This window comes from Marmota flaviventris, chromosome 4 (assembly GCF_047511675.1).
Source record: "Marmota flaviventris isolate mMarFla1 chromosome 4, mMarFla1.hap1, whole genome shotgun sequence".
NCBI classification, from domain to species: Eukaryota; Metazoa; Chordata; class Mammalia; order Rodentia; family Sciuridae; genus Marmota; species Marmota flaviventris.
The window spans coordinates 45,408,122-45,427,183 of record NC_092501.1 but is presented as its reverse complement, the minus strand read 5'-3'; the positions used below and the strand labels follow the sequence as shown (position 1 = coordinate 45,427,183).

Genomic DNA, 19,062 nt, shown 5'->3' with positions numbered 1-19,062 from the left:
TTTTTGCAAAGAGCAGATTTTGTTTTTCTGATAAAAGAAGCCTTTGAGAGAGTGGGGAGGTAGTACCGGAAATAGCACCCCCAAAGCTGTTTTATTATGGTGCAGGTAGTTGAGGGGCTGAGCTACCTAGCAGGACAGTTACTGAAGAGTGGAGGAAACTGAGGCTCAAAGTCAGAAGGGATCGTGCTGAAGCCACCCAGCAAGACAACAGACAGGTGGCAGGTCCAGACTTCAGTTACTCGTGACAGTTATTTTATTATTCCTCACCTCCACTGCCTCCACTTCTTAGGGTCTCTGCACTGTCCAAGCCATTTTTGCACATTATCTCATTTAATTCTCCAGTGGACCGTAAGGGGGAGGGACTATGCAGATCCCTTTTTTTATCCACAGGCATAAAGCGTGTGGTACACTAAGATTAAGGCTGCAGAGCTACGCCGTGTTGATGGCAGGATTTGAACACAGGCCTTGGGGTTCAGAGCCTTTTTTTTTTTTCCCACTGCTCTCAGCTGCTCCCAGACCTCTGGGCCCTGGGCCCACCCCTGAAGGAGTGGAAAGACATCTTCCTCTTTCTAGGAGGCGTGGGTGCAGCTCACTTTCTATATTGGAGAGATAAAAGTGCCTGTTTGGGACGATTTTTATCAGCTTGACCAAGCCAGTTTGACTTACAGGAAGAAGTCAATTTGCATTTGGGGAGAGAAGCTCAATGCACGGTCACAGCGAGCGCTGGCTGGATTTATAAATAAACAGTCGGCTGAGGGCATTGTCTGTCCCCAGCCGTACAATGCTGGACTCATATTGATACCACAGCCCTGTTCCGCACGTCACAGCTGCCCTTTGGACAGAAAGGCCTGCTTGAGTAAGAGAAGGCCACTGGAAATGCCAAGGAACCCGTCCTCAGACCTGGTATCCCTGGGCACAAGCAAGCCGGGTGAGTCCGGCTGCAGCCGGGCCTGTTTATCCAGGCTGCCGGCTGGCATGGGGCGCCAGGTGCAGAGCGCGCCAGCGCTGTCATGGGGACAATGTGGGGCTGCGAGTGCTGGAACTGGGCAGCCTCTGCTCGCCTCACAACCCCAAGGGACCACTCAAGCCAGATCCCAGGAGTCTGGAGCCAGTTGCCCAGTGGTTACCAGCCTCCAGAGCTGGGGCCTGTGTTCAGAACTTGGGGCCGCCACCAGGAGCAGCCACCACCACCAGAAGGTTCTTTTTCTTGAGATTAAATGCTGTGCCATCTCATGGGTACCACTCACTTCCCAGGTCATTCAGAGAATGAAGTGAGTCGAAGTCAACAGTAGGTGCATCAGGTAGGTCTACCGAGCCAGCAGGGTGGGTGATCTCACACACGCCTGAGGCCTCCCTGGGCCTCACTGTCCCCTTCAGGAAGTGATGGGGCTGGAAGCTAGTCAGAGGCTTAGGACCCTCGGGCCAAGGGGCTGCTCCCTCCCCACAGGGTGCAGGAGCTCCAGCTCTGGGACCAGCCTGGATGTCATGCCCCGTGTCTTCCATCCATGGGACCTCAGACGTGGGACGTCAGGCATCGGAGGTCCCCTCTCCACCTCAGTTTTCATGGATGTAAAGTAGGGACAATCGGGGTTGTTAGGACAATGAAATATAATAATATGTGGTTAGTGCTCAGCATAGAGCCGGCCCCATGGTGAATGCTCATGAATAAATTATGTCAGTAATATTTATTTCAGGGAAAAAACCTATTTTCAAGTCAGAACACTATCTATTAAATCACATATTCTGATTTAATTCCAGATGGTACTAAATAACAATAATAACTATAATGCCAGGAGTTAGAAGCCTGCCCCTACAGGGACCATTTCTTTGCTCTGTGTGCTTCCTGACGGGGACCCTCACTCAGAGCCGACCCTGACTCGGCCGGCTCTCGCTGGCTTCCTGGATTTCCTGGTGTCCACTGCTATCTCTGGTTCGATAAGCGGGTTTAGTCTTCTTATCTGGCTGCTCTGAATGCAGACTCCTTGTTCCACCTGCCTTCTCTCTGCACCTAGCCTGCCACCTCGGACCTGGAATGACCTAACCAGTGCCACCATGAGAAGGGCACCTGGTACCTGTTCACCCAGAGATGCCCCCAGGCCCCTGCACCACTGGGGCACAATGAGCCTCCCTCAGAGTTCAGTCCAAGCATTTCCGGGGTCCCCGTCCTGGGGCTGCCAGGGTCTCTGAATCTCAACATAGTGCGGAACACTGGCAGGCAGCACCGCAGAGGTGACTAGGGTGTGTCCTGGTCATGATGATTTAGGGATTCATCTGCTCTGTTGCAGAACCCCAAGGTCTTGAGAGATGACTGGGGCCACAGGTTGTAAAGCCCGTTTTGCAGAGAAGGAAACTGGGCACACCTGAGCTCAGTTATATGCTTTGCCCAAGTGGTGGGGCCAGGATTTGAACCTGGCTCCTGGCCTCGACTTCAGACCTCAGTTCCTACCAGCCCTGAAGCCTCAGATGTTCCTGAAAGAAGCTGAGTGTGTGGGGGATGGGTCCGAAGCTGGAAAGCAAAAGGATTCACAGAACTTCTAGAAGTGGGGGTCAGGCATAGAGGAGGTCATTCTGCTTTGAAACAATTGGCTGCTCTCTCCAGCACTTCCTGACCCCATATGCTGCCTTCGGGGATCTGTAGCAACTGGCTTCTCCAGTCCTGTCTACTCTCAGACCTAGGCCATGGAGGCCCACACCCTGCTAGGTTCTAGGGTCCAGATGGTGACCAGAATAGATAGGATCCCTGCCTGTGGGGAGCCAAAGGGAGAAGATGAGTCAACAAGTCAAGCCAGTGACACCTTTACAAAGCAGAAGTTCTCAGAGAGAAACAAGCAGGGTGCAGGATGGAAAATTCCAGGAGGTGGGTGTGGGGGCCTCAGACAAGGAAGGCCTTTTCAGGAAGGGCCATGAGATGGTGCAAGATGAGGAGAGACAGCCCGCCGGTAGCAGGAACAGCCTAGGCATGGGCTGAGAAGCAGAAAGGAAGCCTCAGTGTCTGGGGGACAGCAGGCAAATGACACAGCAGGTGGGGATGAGGTGGCACTGCACATACCCTTCAGTTCCACTTGTCCCGGGAGAGCCAGGGGGGCTGCCGGGTCTGCGGTGAGTGTGGGTCAGATGTGGACATGGCCCAGAGCTGCTGGTGGGTTTCACATAGGGCCAATTCCCTGCCCTAGCCAAAGGGCACGTGATGGTCACATCATGGCCGGTTTCTGCCTCCTGCCAGCCACCTCCATCTTTGCGGCATGAATGGGAATCCTGGCTCCAACTCTTGACACCACCTGCTAGTTGAGTGGCTCCTGGAATCACGGAGGGTGGAGGAAGTGGAGAGGGAGGCTGAGGGGTGTGCAAGGGCCGTGGCCAAGGGTCTCCAGATAAGTGCAGGGCCTTTGGCCCGGGGTCACCCTGGCCCTGCACCCTTCATTTATTTCCTCTGATCCTTGCTCAGACCCTGGTAGCGAGCTGCCTGGAATGAAATGTGAAGAACTCCAGATGATAATGAAATCAATTGGACTGTTTCCCCAGTCGTTCTAGGACTGATGCATCATTAATGTTGGTAATACAGTGCCTGTCAGATCACAAACTTCTCAATAAATGTGCAGCTGGCAAGCTCTGATAGAAATTGGAGGCAAGCAGAGAATGAGATTTGGGGCCTTTGATATATGGGGTGTCAGCAGCGCGGTGAAGTTTTTATCAATTTCTGTCACTTTGGGCTTTTGTGCTCACTACATATGTGGTCCTCATGGCACCTCTCTGCAGGGCTACTCAGATGCTAACTGCCCACCCCAGATGGTGTGAGGAAGGGGAGCCACCGGAGTGGGCCTCAGCACCCACTTGGAACCTTCTACGGGGCCTCGTTACCACAGGCTTCTCAGGCCACTGTGGACAGGCAGGACCTGATCCCTTGGCTCTTTCAGTCAATCTGCAAGGCATTGAGTGAGTCTATGCCCTTGGGCCCCCAGGTATCCTGATGGAAGCCTAGGCCATAGGGCTGTGGAAATGGTCATCTGGTCGTTCCTGCCTAAGAGTCAAGAGGGAAATGGATGGCTTGTTGGAACTTGTGTAGAAGTGTATTTGGCAGACTGGGGGAGGACCTACTAGATGGGCCCAGGCATGGAATCCTGGGTGAACCCTAAAGTTTATGAGGGAGGGAAGAGTTTGGCCAGGCTGGATCCCAGTGGTACTGGAGAGAAGGCAGAAGTCTTGCTTGGGCACAGCTTAGCAGAGTGCACAGGCCCTGGAGCCAGCCTGCCGGCCTGCCTCCCAGCTCCTGTGCTCACCAGCTGGGCACCCTTGGGCCAGCTACTCAACTGATCCATGCCTCCATTTGCCCATCTCTTAAATGGGTGTAGGACGTAAAGGACCAGCCACCTTGAGGGCTCTTATGAGCATAAATGAATGACTGTTCACATGACATCCAAACTCACATAGTTGGTCAGAAGCAGAGCTGGGGTAGGAGCCAGGCTCTCTGGGGTGCTGCTGGGGTTGGGGTCACTGTGGGCCTTGGGTGCCTGTGTGAAGAAAGAGGCGTGGGGACTTTAGTAAACTGGCCTGTGGGGTCACTGTCATCAGCAAGGATGTAAATTACCTGGGCGTGGGTGGACAAGGAGTGAGCTCGGTCTTTGTTTGTAGTTGTGTGGAGACTGGAGAAGTTCTGAGAGGCCCTTAAGGGGTTCTAGAATTTGGCTGAAGAAGGGTGACAGTGAGTGGCAGATGAGGTAAATGCAGGCCACATTGCTGGCAAATTCCAAAGGAGCTAGAGTTTGGGGGTTCTTGGCTGTACCCTGTCAGGAGCTGCCCTGACACCCACTCTGCAGCCCTGGTCACTGGGAGCTGGAAGGAGAGGAGCACGGGGCTGTAGGGAGGACCTAGCTGGGCACAGTGACCCCGGCTCCTCTGGACTGGGAGGCTCCCGGTTCCCCCCAGGCCAACTTTGAGGTGCTCCTGCGGCCCAAGGCTCCCTGGCCTTACTGGGGCTGGTTCTGCCTCTGTGTTTACCAGTCAAGAAGGGCGGCTTGCAGGCCCCCTGGGGCCTCAGGAAAGAGGAAGGATATTCGATGAGGTGAGGGAAAGACCCGGGCGCTCTGCCGCTCTGCTCTGACAGTAGGAGGCGGTTCTGGGTCAGGGCCACCCAGGCTCCCTCTGTGCTTCCTTGGACCTTCGTGGCCCCTGGAGGCCTCCCTCCTGCTGCTGAGCTTGAGACCCTGACTTCTCCTGGTCCTGCAATTCCCAGGTGACCTGATGGGGGGCCATAAGTCCCCCCCCCCCCGGCTTAAGCTTGGAGGAAGTATCCCCTCGGCTCCCGAGAAGCCTTGCCCATGAGAGTGCGGGGGGCGGGGGTGAGGTGCAGGGGAGCTAGAGGCAGAGTGGCTGCGGGTGCGCACGGAGGAACCACTTGGCCCCCCCTTTTTGCTCCTGGTGGGGCTGGTCACGGAGGCGGCTGGAGCACCGTGCTGTTGTGGTCCGACCCCATGTGGGCCACCTCACATCTCTAGCCCCTCTGCGTGTCTCCAGAGCGAGGACCCTTGTGCCCACGGTTTGGGCTGGGTTGGGCCCCCTGGTGCTCAGGACTACGCTGCTGTTGAGTGGCAGTCTCATGCCAGGCCCTGGGTGATCTTCCTGGCCTAACCCAGGAACTCAGAGCCTCACTAGGGAACAGGCCAGTCCAGGCACTTCCTCCAGCATGAGGGCCTGCTGGGTGGAGACAGGAGCCCTGCCAAGGAGAGCCTCCAGGGGACAGGCTTAGGTCAGCCTGCAGTGGAAGGACATTCATGGAGGGCTTCCCAGAGGAGGTGACCTTTGGGTTGTATCCCAAAGGATGAGTCAGGACTCATCAGAAAGAGGGCAGGGGAGGCATCAAGCCTGCTGAGGAGGGGAGGCAGGAGCTCCCCCGGCCCGAGTGCACCCCGAGGGCCCTGAGTGCCTGTTCCCTTCAAGCACAGTCAGCAAGGAGCTCTGTCAGTGGGTGGAATATGGAGCGTGATCAGCACAGTGGCTACTTGAACGCTGTTCTTGTCCAGGGGAGAGGACATGAGGCCACCACTGGCTGGCTGGGCACAGGAGAAGGGGCCAGAGCAGTGCTGCAAGTGATTCATGGCTGGGGTGGGTGGCTGGTGGTTGGTAGGGGAACTGGGTGCTGTGATGTCCCAAGGGAGTGAGTTCAAGGGCTGTGGAAGTGCCCTTGGCCATGGGTCTTCTGCTTACAGGACTCCTGGTGCTTGTTGACCATGCAGATACTGGCGGTGCATTCAGAAGCGTGGCTGAGAGCCTCAGATCTGAGAAGGATCACGGAGGCTGATCCCCTGAAGGTCCCAAGAGGACAGGGAGCTCTGAAGAAGAAGGATGGAACCAGTTGCAGGGTGCAGTGGCACACACCTGTAATCCCAGCAACTCGGGAGGCTGAGGCAGGAGGACCACGAGTTCAAAGCCAGCCTCAGCAGATTAGTGAGGCACTTAGCAGCTCAAGAGACCCTAAAGGGCTGTGGGTGTGGCTCAGTGGTTAATCACCCATGGGTTCAATCCCTCTCCACCAAAAAAATAAAAGAATGGAGCCAGCTGTAGATTGTAAAATCTGGAAGGGGCAAGGAGAGAGGAGGACAGAGCTCTGCCCTTGAGGGTAATCCGGCACACATTTGCCTGTGCCTTCCTATGCAGCCCTGTGTGGAGGGGTGAGGAGGGCGAAGCTTGGCCCTAGGGAGCTACTAACTGTCTGGTGGAGAGGGGGTGCACAGAGCAGGCAGACCGCGGAGCGCACTCTGCTGGAGAGGTGGACACTGAGGGGGTTCCCAGGCCGGGTGGCGAGGGACGGCAATGGGAGACATGGGAACAGCGCTGCCAGAGGCTCGGACTGCCAGAGGGGTGTTGGCAGAGGGGTGTGGCTCCCGAAGCCAGGCCAGTGGGGTGGACTTTGCTCCTGCCTAGGGGCAGCCAGTCATCCAAACCTCCCCGGTCAGAGAGGAGAGGCCAGGGGCCAGACATCCTGGGCTGCTGAGGTCCTCACCCAGGGCATGTTTGGTGTGGAAGGTCAGGGCTTGCTGGCCACTTCCAGCCCAAGGAGGGTGACCAGCCAGGTGCCGACTCTCTGACAGCCCATGTCTCTTAATGGTGCGGCATTCGTGGGAGCCGCGGCGTCAGGGGAGGGCCTGTTTGCCCAGAGGGAGGGTCCGCTCTAGGCAGGCGACTGGCACCTGCCCCTGCGGTGTTAAAGTCCATCTGGGTGAACCAGGCCAGAGACGGAAGGAGGAAGGCGGGTAGCCTGTTGACAGCTGTCCTGGCAGGTGTGCCCTGTCATCTGGCACGAAGATAGCCACGGACACCCAGGGGCTGGCACCCTTTCTCACACAGCCCCCCAGCCCTAAACACTGAGATGCACTGTCAACCCTTCCCACTGAGAATGTGGTGGGAGGAGCAGCTGTCAATTACCAATAGACCTGGACGATTCAGACCAGAGAGGGAAAGTGGCCTGCCTCAGGTCACACTGCAAGTTGGACTTCCACCTGACGTCCAGCCTCCTGGTGCCATTACAGCAACTGAGGCCTTGGGTCAAGCTGGCTGGGCTCCTGCGTGGCCGGGGACCTGGCCACCTTCTCCATACTTCCTGCCATTGGAGGGCCTGTCTCCTAATAACAACAACAAAAAAAACCCTCTGCCTACACAGAATCAAGAGCTTGTTCAGTTTTCCTTAATTTATCTCCACCTAAAAGCAGACTCCAAAAGTCCTGCTCCTTGTGTGCATTGGACCAGGTCACCCCCTGCCCAAACCGAAGAGGCACAGGGGGATGCGAGGATTGTAGTAAAGTCCCTGAGCCCCTCTGACAGAGGCAGAAATCCCAGCTCTGGAAGTGTGTAAACACAGTTATTTTTAGCCCTCCGAGGGCTGTGGGTGCAGCAGCGTGACCCGAATTTGGCTCAGCCCCGGGTCCTGCCCCTCCCAGGAGAGGAGGCTGGCTTTGCCCCCTGCCCCTCCCCCTCCCCCGCCAGCCTCAGGGCAGGCTCAGTGAGTTCCAGAACCCACTCAGAAAAGGAACTGGGCCGGGCGCGGCTGGGGGCATCTCATCAAGGGTGCCCAGGGCCCGGAGCTGAGGCTGCGGCCAGCTCATAGGGACAGGATGTGGTTTCCTGAGAGGCGACATTTCGAGTTGCAGGAGAAAAGCTAGAGCCAGAGTTTCCTGATTTTTTCACGGCTCCTTCTTCTCTGCTCCTCGCGCTCTCCTGGCTTGGCTGGAGCCCAGGCCTGGGCAGTCCTGGGGAGGAACTCAGGCCCAGAAAGAAGGTGGGAAGTCAGCACGACTGCCCCCTTGGTGTGCTCCAAGCACGTGCACACCTCGGGATGTCCCAGAACCCCTCGTGGGTGAAGCGGACTCGGACTCCTTTCCAACCTGCTGGGAGGAGGTGGGCGGGGCGCTGAGGAGATCAAGGGCGAGCGCCCCCTCGTTCCTGCGGCCACGCTGAGCGCTAATTTTGTAGCAGCCGCTGTTCTGGCCACTGGATGTGAAGCAGGAAGCCAGCCGGAGGATATGCCAATCCTCCCAGGTTAACGTCATTGGGAAGGACAGGGGTGGGATCACGGTGGGGCAGAATAAGTGCATATATAAGCCATCATCAGCTTGCAGGATGCACCATATAGGAAATCACAGGTGGCACGTGTACATTAGCCAGGGACCACCAGCAAGAACCCCTGGAGACAACCAATGAGAGGGTAGGAGGTGGTGAGAGGATAGCAAGTTTGAAGGCCCCGGGGCTGGAATACTCCTGGCATCTGAGGACAGCAGAGAAATCATTGGAGGGGGCCAGGAGCCAAGGGAAAGAAGGCGGTACCTCGCGAAGTGGGCAGAGCCAGATGCACAGGGGACCGTCCACGGGGATCGGGCGGGGTGACCAGGGCGCCAGCCAGCACACAGGGAGGTGCGCCCTGGAGGTGACAGAGGTCTTGATTTTAGGGTCTGACAACTGGGTGGCTGGGGGCAAAGGGCAGTTGGTGGGAGCAGTGGAGGGCGGAGGAGAACAGGATTCAGGGGAGGGCAGGCGAGAGGCGATGGCATCCTGCACATACAGATGTTCACTGGCACCAGAGCAGGGAGGGGAGTCCAGGGGAGTGGCCGCATGGCTTGCACCAGGTCCCCGGCTGGCACGGCCCTGCTCCCCGGGCACTCTGCCAGCCTGCCCCCAGGCCATGTGGGCGGTGCTCCCTCAGGGCCTGGCCTGGGGTTTTGTCCCAGTTCACCACGGATGAGGGCCTTGTGTGCCCTGGTGTGGAGGCCAGTCCTGGTAGGGGGGCAGGGCTGCAGCCTTGGTGCAGAGGGGTCAAAGGCTTGGCCACAGAGCCTGGAGCAGTGTCTGCTGTCAGCTGGACATGAGCCCTGGGTGTCACTCCCCAGCCTCGTTCTCAGCAGGGTTGACCTCTTATGGTGAAGTACTATCTGTCCCTCGTGTGCCTGGACTGGGGTTGAAGGCCAGAGGGAGTTGCAACACATTTTGGGATTTTCACAGCAGACTTGGTTTTCTGTATTTGGTACCTACCAGTGCATTGTGACCCTGAACATGTCCTCACCCCTTTCAGGGCCTTGGAATTTTTATCTAAGGCCCCAGGATAGAATGGAAGTTCTTCGGGGTCCCCACATAAGACACTGCATTTTGGTTATGGAACTTTGGCATTGAGACGGTCGTGGATTTTAGTGTGAGTATAGAGGTGCCCCGGGGACAGGTGAATGTGGCATAGAAGACACATCAAGGACTGTCAACAGAGTGAAGTGGGATGGCCAAGCCCTTGTGCCCTCTGGAAATTTCCTTGACTTGACCAAGTCTAACTTGTGCCATCTGCAGATCGCGGGTAAATACACGTGCTGCGCAGCCAGCCCAGCGCCTGGCCGTAGAATGCCTTCAATTACTGGTGGCCCCTTCTCTCCCTGTCCGTCTCCACTTTGCAGCTGGAATCCAAATCTTAGGGGAGAGTTCTGCCGCTGTCGGGGCTTCCTGTGGGAGCCACAGTCCCAGGCCTGGGAACCCTTCCAAACCTAACTTGGAGGCCATGAACCTCACCATGGCCTTGGGGACTGGCCCGCTGGCTGCGGCTCTGAGCATCGGCCGTAGGTATTGCTCGCAGGGGCATGTTGGGGTGTTAACCAGAGGCACTACTGAGCTCTGCAGTCCTGCCAGCACCGTGTCTCATTTCTCAAAGAAACGACAGGCTCCCACTTCCTATCAGCACTGATGTGGTTGCTGTTGTGTTGTTGTGGGGTGTGTGTGTGTATGTGTGTGTGTGTGTGTGTGTGTGTGTGTGAACTGCCATGGGTTTTAGAGCTGTGGTGGAAAGTGAGGAAAATAGCAGATGCTGGATCCAATTGCCACCAAACTGTCTTGAAATGCTATAAATATTTTCTAAAAGATGAGCTTCCCGTGCCTGATGTGTTAGTTATCTCTTCCCCGAGAAGCTGATTTCTGAAAATTAAGACAAATAACCTCTTAAATCACAGTTGTTAACCTCAGGTGTAAAAAACTGTTACCCCGCCAGCCGCAGGTCAGGGTGACTCTGCTCTAAGTGACTCCGTGTGACACAGACATGGCAGCGCCAACAGAGAGCACCAGACCTTGTGTTCAGTCAGAAGGCCCCAGTCATCAGCCTGGCCCAGCCACTCACCGCTGTGTGACCTGGGGCCAGTGGACCAGCTTCTGTGAGCCTCTGTCACCTGCCTCCCACAGAGCTGTCACCTGCCGCCCCCGGGAGCCTGTACGCGTCCCTGAGCCTGCCTGGGAGGTACAGAGAGGTGACTGTCCGTGGTTGATACATGTTGATCAGGACTGAAACCCCCTCTGTCGCCAGGCCCTTCATCCCTCTACCTGTGTCCAGGACAGCCTCCTGGGATGCAGACCTTCGCCCACATCCCTTTTCAACACGTGGCTGAGCTGGTCGGGGGACCAGAGCCCCTGGCAGGCAGGTAACGGCCCAGCGGTGTGTGTTTGTCCTCCCTGCATTTGCTTTTATGTTGAACCTATATTTGTGCTGAATGATGCTAATTTTGAACTGAAGGTAACTCCAGAAAGTTTTTTTAAAAATAAATGTATTTCAGCAAAAGTTGTGAGTTGATTTCAAGAAAAATACTGAGCTCCTGGCAATCTGCAGGGCGGGAGGAAATTGACGAAACCGAGGAAGCCAAGCCCTGCAAACTGTCCTGCGTGTGGTTTCCATCCTCCGCACAGGGGATGGGGAGGGGGTGACTGTGTCCCACACAGAGGAGCTGCAGAAATCCCTGTGTTGGGTCCAGGCTGAAGGAAAGTGTCCCTTGGGGGGGAGGTGGCCCAGATCCCAGGAGGCTCTGCAGCCCAGCCAGTGCCCACCGTGCAGCCCTCTCTGCCTCTCCTCTGAGGTTCTCAAACCTCATGGCAGGTTCCCCGTGCATCATGGGGATGCCCACTACATCACGGGCCCCAGAGGGACGGCACATAGCCCTTATGCTCAGAAAGCCAATGTGCTTCCCACACGCCCTCCCCAGTACAGCTGACCCAGGGCTGGACACAGCGTAGGTGACCAGGACTTAAGAACGTGATGGAGCAGCCAGGGGAAGAGGCCACAGGACAACCATTATCAGGGGGTTGGGGAGATCCTCGGGCTCTGTGCACACCTACTGCTTCCTCACCTTCAGCCTCTTTGGGTGGCCGAGTGCCCCCAGATTTTCTAAGACAGTCCTGCTGCCTGATCCTTCATCTCTTGTCCTGCAGTGTCCCGCCAGAGGTGGCACTGAGCTCTGGGTGGACATCCTGTCTGCCCTATGAATAGCCATCAGCACAGAGCACTTTCTTCATGGTCAGGGTGCCCATTCAACCACTGCCTTTGTGTCTGGCTAGTGGATGGGCAGCCCAACTTGCCCCCATCTTACAGATCTAGAGGCCCAGGGTTGGCAAGTGACTTATTTGAGGTCACACAGCAAGTTAATGCAGATACCTGGGCTGAACCCATGGGCACCCATTTCCTGGCCACATCACCTTCGATTCACAAAGATAACTCAAAACATGTTACGCATTCTGGTATTTAAATCTCACTTATGAGTTTATTTATTCATTCACTTGGAGTTTTTGTGGACTCGTGGATGAGACTTCAGAAGCCAAATGGCCTGGTCTGTGTTTTAACCACTTCTGATCACGTGACTTTTGACCACTTTTATTCTCTCTGTGTCTCTGTGTCTTCATTAATAAATGGGCATAAATACCACGTAGGTCCATAGTGGGGATGCTGAGGCTCACAGTGCCTGGGTCAGGGAGGGGGTCTTCTCTCTTCATTGGGTGGGCTCTACGGGGGGGGGGGGGCGGGGTCAGGAGCAGTTCCCAGTGTAGAAGGGGAGGGGTGTGCACCCAGAGAAAGAGAAGGAGCGCTCAATGGACAGGCAAGGGCAGAGGTGCCAGGCCCTATGGGGGAAGGGAGAGGCAGTCAGAAGGCTGGGAGGAGCCCAGTCAGGAGGCTGGTTAGAGCAGGGCTTCTTTGGGGGGACAGAGAGGGCACCAGGTAGAGGTGCGACATGGCGTGGTCCCAGTCGTCACAGGGGCTGCCTCGGCCCCGACACATTGCATCACGCACAGCTCCTCTGGGCAGAGGACTACGCCATGCCACCCCTGGCCGCTGAGGCTCTGGGCTGCACTGAATGGGGTGGAGGCGAGCTGGGGAGCAGAGGGAGGCCAGGTGGGCTTACCCCGGGTCAGGCACAGAGTCCTGTCAACTGTTCCTCCTCTGAGGAGCCAGCTCCCCACTGTCTGTCTGTCCAGCTGCCCACTGGGTTCTCCTCCCCACATCTGTGTGCTCAGTGTAAACAGCTCTCCCCTCCAGGAATCACCGCTGCCCTCGGGCTAGTGCTGACACCCTTTGGCCCAGAGACCCGTTGATTCTGCCGCTGGGGCCCAGCGCCCAGTTTTAATCAGCCGGCTCCTCTGTGAGACCCAGACAGTTGTATTATTAATAGTCATAATTAACCAGCATCACAGAGGGTCTTTTTCCTGGACCGCAGATCCCCAGGACCAGAGCCCCAGGAGGCCCTGTTCCCATCCCCACTTAACAGTGTAGACAAGGCCAGGTGCCGGGGAGGTGACTTCCTCGCGCTGGAGCTCAGTGACTGAGTCTGGTGACGGGCCACAGTGTTCCTGTCCAGAAACAGACAGTCCATTCCCTAGGGTCCTGCACACTGGCTTCTGGGGGAGGGGGACTATACTCAGGGGTCTCAGATGAGTGTGGAGGAAGGAGGTTAGAACGGGGGAGAAGAAGAACTTAGTGAGCTAGCAAGATGAGGGTCTGGCAGGGGGTCAGGGTGGGAGGTGCCCTGGGCAGAAAGAATGCCAAATACCAATATCCTTCCTCCCCACCACGCAGATGGTGGGCCAGGGCCTGGTGACGGCAGCTTCTCCTAAGTGCCGCGTCTCAGGAATGGTGATTTAAACGCTCGCGGCAGGCTGCTTCCTGATTTATGGGTCCATTGTGGACAGGCCTGACTACACCAGCATGGCGGCCGCGCAGAGCTCCTCATATGGATCTGCAGATGGCCAGCAGCCTCCTGCCTCCCTCCACATCTCCTGGGCCCAGCCCCCACCAGGACTCCTTGTGTGCGTGTGTATGCGCGCGCCCCGGGGCCCACGCCTGAGTGGACGTGCACAGGTCAGCGTGCTGCGAGCACCAGAGGCTGTTCACGTCCTGCTGAGTGGCCCATAGACCGTGTCAGCTCTGCATGCGGGTGTGTGCTGCCCTAGAGCAGATGGACACAGGTGTGCCGGGTACGGTTCGTGGCCTCTGAGAAGTCTCTGTCCGTGTTCATCTGCTTCTGGATCTGTGGGCTGGGCATCTGCTTACTGCCGTGTGGGAGCATGGGTGTGTCTGTCAGGTGCAGTGGGCATGTACCTGTGGGGGGGGCAAACATGCAGCCCCCGCCTCCTCCTGTTTCCATGGGTGCCGTCCAGCTGACAGCCTTTCGTGTGTGTGCACATGGAGTTCATGTATATGCCTAAACAAGCAGGCAGGCATGTGTGTACCATCACGGGCGTCACTCACACATGCATGCCCAGTGTCTAGTGTGGCCCAGAGGCCCTGGCCTGCTCACAAGCTCATTGTGAAGGCTCTCTGCTGTCAGAAAGGGAGAGGATCTCTGCAGGAGGCGGGGAGATGGCCTTGTCTGTCCTCCGAGCACCTCTGCCTCATTTCCATACAGATGCTGGAGGAGAGGGAGGGACCTGCAGCTGCCTCCAGATCTCCTGGCCACCTCCATGTCTGAACATCATGTCCTCGAGGCCAGGCCCTGGGTCCCACCTTGGGTTACATGAGAAATGTGGTCCAAAGGCAGGCTGATCAGCGCACAAGCCCAGGCTCTGTCCCTAGTGTGTGGCACCAGGCCATCCCTTGTGTATCCTCATTCCTCATTTTCCCATCTGCAAAATGATTTTAACAATGGCCACCCATGGGGTCATGGTGGGGACTTAAGTGGGGCATAAACTCCTGGGTAGGTCACCAGGCCTCAGTTTCCCTTTTTGTAAGAGGGTACTAATGACCCTCACTGGCCAGCTCCTAGGACTGTTTTGAGAATTGGTCAGTCCCAGGAACAGGGTGGTGCTCACAGTACTTATTCCGGCTCTGAGCATGGGAGACGAGGGCGCCAGGCACGCGTGTGGGCGACACGTAGCCCTGGGTCAGACATCCATGTCTGAATCCCCATGCGCCCGCACACTCCCCTGGGACTGGGTAAAACGCCTCATCTTCCTCTCCGTCGGAATCTCTGTAGACCTGGGATTCCTCTTCTTTCAAGCAGATGCGTTAATGGTAGTCTCCCTCATGTTGCAAAGAGAGGAAGAATCTAGGAGAAAGGCGTACCAATGGTGCTTCTTACCGCCATGTGAGGGGCCACTAAGTCTGGTCCAGTGAGCACGTGGAGAATGGTGTGCTATCAGAGCAGGATGCCTGCTGCTGAGGTATCCTCTGTGCTTCTAGATGTCCAGCAGTCCCACTGGAGAAGAATCTAAGCCCTTCCTCAGGGAGCCCAAGGGGCTGCCGTACAGCCAGCAGCCCCAGCTGCAGCATGGTACCTGGGGAAGGAGGTGGTTGGTTCTGATCTCTGCTGACTACTGAGGAACCAGTGTTTGGCACCACCCAGTAGTCCTGCTACGGGAGGCCTGCGATCCCGTTACTTGCCTCCTTCAGACCACAGAGGCCCTGAAAGGAGGCCCAGGAGGAAGCATGATGTCCCACTGGAGCCAGGTGTGGGCTGGAGACCCCCCTAGCAGCCCCGTAGGTGCTGGCCCAGGTGCTTCCCTGCTGGCTGCAGAAGGAGCCCATGAGTGAGCCCATATGTTGTGACCTCCCAGCCTGTGCCCACCCCAGGCCAGCTGCCGAGATCCAGAAGAGGATGCAGAGGCCCTATCCTGGCAGGGGCTTCAACGGGGAAACGAGCCTCTGGCACCCAGGCCAGGGCAGGCAGAGGACATGGCCAGGGCTGCAGGAGCTCAGAGGTCATGGGGCCAAGGTGGGCCCAGGTGCAGGGGCAAGAGCAGAGGCAGGATGGGCCAGAGCCAGACCTTGAAGGACAAAGAGCTGAGCTCACTGGAAGGGACAGCATTCCAGAAGGACACGAGTGTGTGGGCACAGTTTGGAGTCCTTCCCGGGGAAAGGCGGACCTCTCCCATAAGACATCTGGGCTGCTCTGGCTTGGATGGCTCCGGCTCTCCATGACCAGTGGCTGTGGGCTGAAGCAGATGGCCAGCAGGGGCAGAGGGGGGGTGACCTCAGGCCTGAGCCAAGGGAGGCCAAGTGGCCCACACAGGCCAGAGCCTGAGACCTTGGCACCAGCTACTCAGAGCTCTCGACTCAAAAGTTAATGATTCATTTGTGGCCAATTTCTGCTGGCGTTTGCCTGGAAATTCCCAAGCCTGCTCCTTCCCTCTGCTCCGGAGCTCTAAGAATACAGTCTCAACTACACTTGGCTGAAAATATCACACCCAGTATCCAGGGAATGGTTTTCAAGATTACAACAGGAGCTATGCAGGTTAGCTATCAGGAGGAACTGTTTCTGGGTAGCTGGCTGAAACCTGGGGTGGTCAGTCTGCTGACTCTGACCCTGTGTGCCATGTGTCGATGAGAGGAATCCTATTTATCTTCATGATGTCCCCATTGAGTTCAGAACAGATGTGACCAGAATTCAGTCTAGTGCACAACAGTTACAAAGGGCAAAGTGGAGCTTGACCCAGAGCAGGACTTTGCTGGATAGAGAAATCCCTGGTATATGCAAAGGCCCTGGGCCATGAAAGTCCAGGGAAGGTTGATTGTGGTATGTCTGGGGTATGGAGGGTGTGAGAGACTTCTAGGACTGAACATAGCTCATGAGTGAAGGACTTGGATGGCTGGGGAATTTGGCAGTGGGACATGCTGGTGACGGGGAGTCAGGGCTGGTCCCTGAGCAGGGACGGCTGTATTTGTATTTACTCATTTGGGTCTTGATTCTGCTGGTCAGCAAGCCTTTCTGGGCAGGCTACTCTACGCTAGCTTGGGTCCAAGCTCAGCCCAGGGCCCTGCACCTGTGTGGAAATCTGAGTTAGAGAGAAGAGGTCATATGTAGCAATCCAAATAAGGGCCACAAGGACCCAGGGGAGCCACAAGGTATGGGTGCGAACTCTGGTCTACGGGAAGCAGGCTGATGGCATCACCCTAAGTCCTCCAGTGAGTGCAGCAGAGGTGTGGGGGTCAGCTTCAGGCTCTCTGTGTCCTGGCAGGCTCTGGGGACAGGCGGTTTGGAGGTTACCTCTGTCCCACCAGACCCACCAGGCCTTATTGAATCTGAATGTGTGTCTGTCGTTGTGCAGATGAGCAGAATGAGTCCCAGAGACGGGAGGGCTGGTGGCCGAGGGAGGCAGAACTCAGGGTCCTGGCTCCTGGTTCCGGCTCGTGGCTGCCCTGTCCCACTCAGCCGCACATTCCTGCAGCTCTGGGTGCATCCTCCCAGAACCAGCCAACGGAGCAGCCCGATCCTCGGGGATGAAGCATCTGGGAGTTTGGGGAGGGGGTTCCTTTGTGTCGTTCACAACTTTGCACATTTAATTTCCTTGAGGATGCCTTGACAGTGCCCGGCGTTGGTGGTAAACAACTGCTCTCCCCAGAATGTTTGCCTGTGACAGCAGCTTTCCCTGGCGAGGGTGCTACCCGCGCTTGGCAGGGCTCGGGCTCCAGACGAGTGAGGGCTTCTGCAAGGCATTCAAGAATGCAGAGGCCTCCGTGGGGTGGGGGCCTCTGCGCTCCTTGCTGCTGCCTGTCCTGGCCTCAGAGCCTCAGATGGTCCCTGGTTGGGGATGGTCCCTGGGTGGTGAGGTAGGGCAGGAACAGCTGTCCTCTAGCTCCCGTAGCCCTGGTGCCCAAGTCCTTGGCCCGGCTCAGGAGGAGGTGGGAGCCTGTCTCCCTAGCGTAGCTCTGCCAGACCTGTCTGTGGCTGAGAGCAGGGGTGCCTTGGCCCCGTAGCCTCTGTGGCCTGCGTCACACTGGCTTAGGTGTCCTGAATTAGAGCCAGGAAATGGATCTGCCATGTGGGGGGCGGGGGTGCTGCTGCCCCTGGAGCTGGGGTGAACCCTGACCCTGCCTGTCCACACCTGGGTGGTGCTGGCTTCACACATCCTTCCCCTGGTCTGGATTTGACCATTGCCTAAAGGACACACTGAGGTCACAACCTGCTCTGTGTTGCACCCTCTGGGCCCGGCCTCCCGTCCCAATTGGTCAGTAGCGGCCATTCAAGTACGCTGTTGACAGGAGGGGCTCGAGACCCACGCACAGCTGTGCCCGTTCATGCTGCTCGGCCCCAGCCCGGCTCTTCCCCGTGGAATGCCTTTCCCCATTTATCCTCTGGACACTTCTCCCTCTCCAACCCAAGAATTCACCCAAGAATTACTCCTCGGGTGAAGTCTTCCTTAGCAACCAACCACTCCTCCTGTTGAAATTGTCCCCTTTTCTCAGAGCCACCTCTCCACGGACCTCTATTAATGACACTGTCACAATGTAGTATAATCACATTTTCTTGCAAAGCACTCCCCCATTAGCCCGTGAAGGCCCGGAGGCTTGTTTATCTGTGCATCCTGCAGGCCTGATATATAGTAGGTGCCTAATAAAAGCAGGCTGGATTTAATTAAGGTAGTTCCTGAAGGCGGTGTTGGAGTCTCCTTTCCTTAATGGGAAGAGGGAAGGTGGGAGTGTGCTCGTGGAGAGCTTGACCTACCCCTGTTCCCTGCCCCTGACCCCTTGGGAACACAATTGCTGGAGGTTAGGGGGGCCCCCACCCCACTTCCACCCCACCACCGCCTTCCCTGCCAGCAGGAGCCAGCTCCCTGGGCTGCCCAAGTGATCACTCTCCAGAAAACACCCCAGTGGAAACTGCATGAATGATTGATAAGATCTGAGAGCTGTTTAATTTTTTCCCCCTGTTTAATGGCTATCAATAATTTAATACGCTCTCTGTATGTTTTTAAGAAATAGCACCCATTTTGCCGTCTCCGGTTTAGCTGGCTAAATGATTTAAGTGTTGGAAATGTGCTCAGAGGATGGAGGTGGAGGGAGTTGGAGAATCTGGAGGCTGCTGGGGTTGGGAAGGGGGGATGGAGGAGGCGGGCTCAGAGTCAGCCACAGCATCTTGGCCTGGGCGAGTGCGTGTGCGTGTGTGTGTGTGTGTGTGTGTGTGTGTGTGTGTGTGTAGGTGGGAGGGAGGGGGAGGGAGGGAAGGGGCGGGTAAAAGCCAGCGCCTCTCTGCTAAGAGCAAGATAATTGCTTTTCCGGGGCCTCACTGAACAGCAACTGAACAGCTGTCGCCACCGCCCCCCCCCCCACCATGCTGAGCTTTTCTGGATGGCTCTGGGGGCTCAGGGGGGCTAGCAAGGAGCTGGGCTGATTTCACCATGGGCTGAGAATCCCCCTTCCCCTGACTTCTTTGCCCCCCTCCTAAAGCTTTGAAATCATTTGTATTTTAATGATGCGGCCGCCCAGCTGGCCAGAGTCTTCCAGATGGGGTTTGGGTGGCGTGGAGGGGGAGACTCAGAATCACTCATCTCTGGGCCCACAGGGACCTAGAAGGT

General features: G+C 56.8%; 1 protein-coding gene and 1 long non-coding RNA gene across 6 annotated transcripts in view; both read left to right on the top strand.

The window, feature by feature from the left end:
• Zmiz1 (zinc finger MIZ-type containing 1) overlaps positions 1–19,062 on the top strand; it is a 219,662-nt gene that overhangs the window by 21,995 nt on the left and 178,605 nt on the right. The window lies entirely within an intron of this gene.
• LOC139705360 (uncharacterized) lies at positions 5,110–6,553 on the top strand. Of its 2 annotated transcripts, none has more exons than XR_011707231.1 (2): positions 5,110–5,230; positions 6,231–6,553. It is a non-coding gene; the product is annotated as an uncharacterized lncRNA (long non-coding RNA). The 2 variants fall into 2 exon arrangements; XR_011707230.1 differs by having other exon boundaries at positions 6,204–6,553.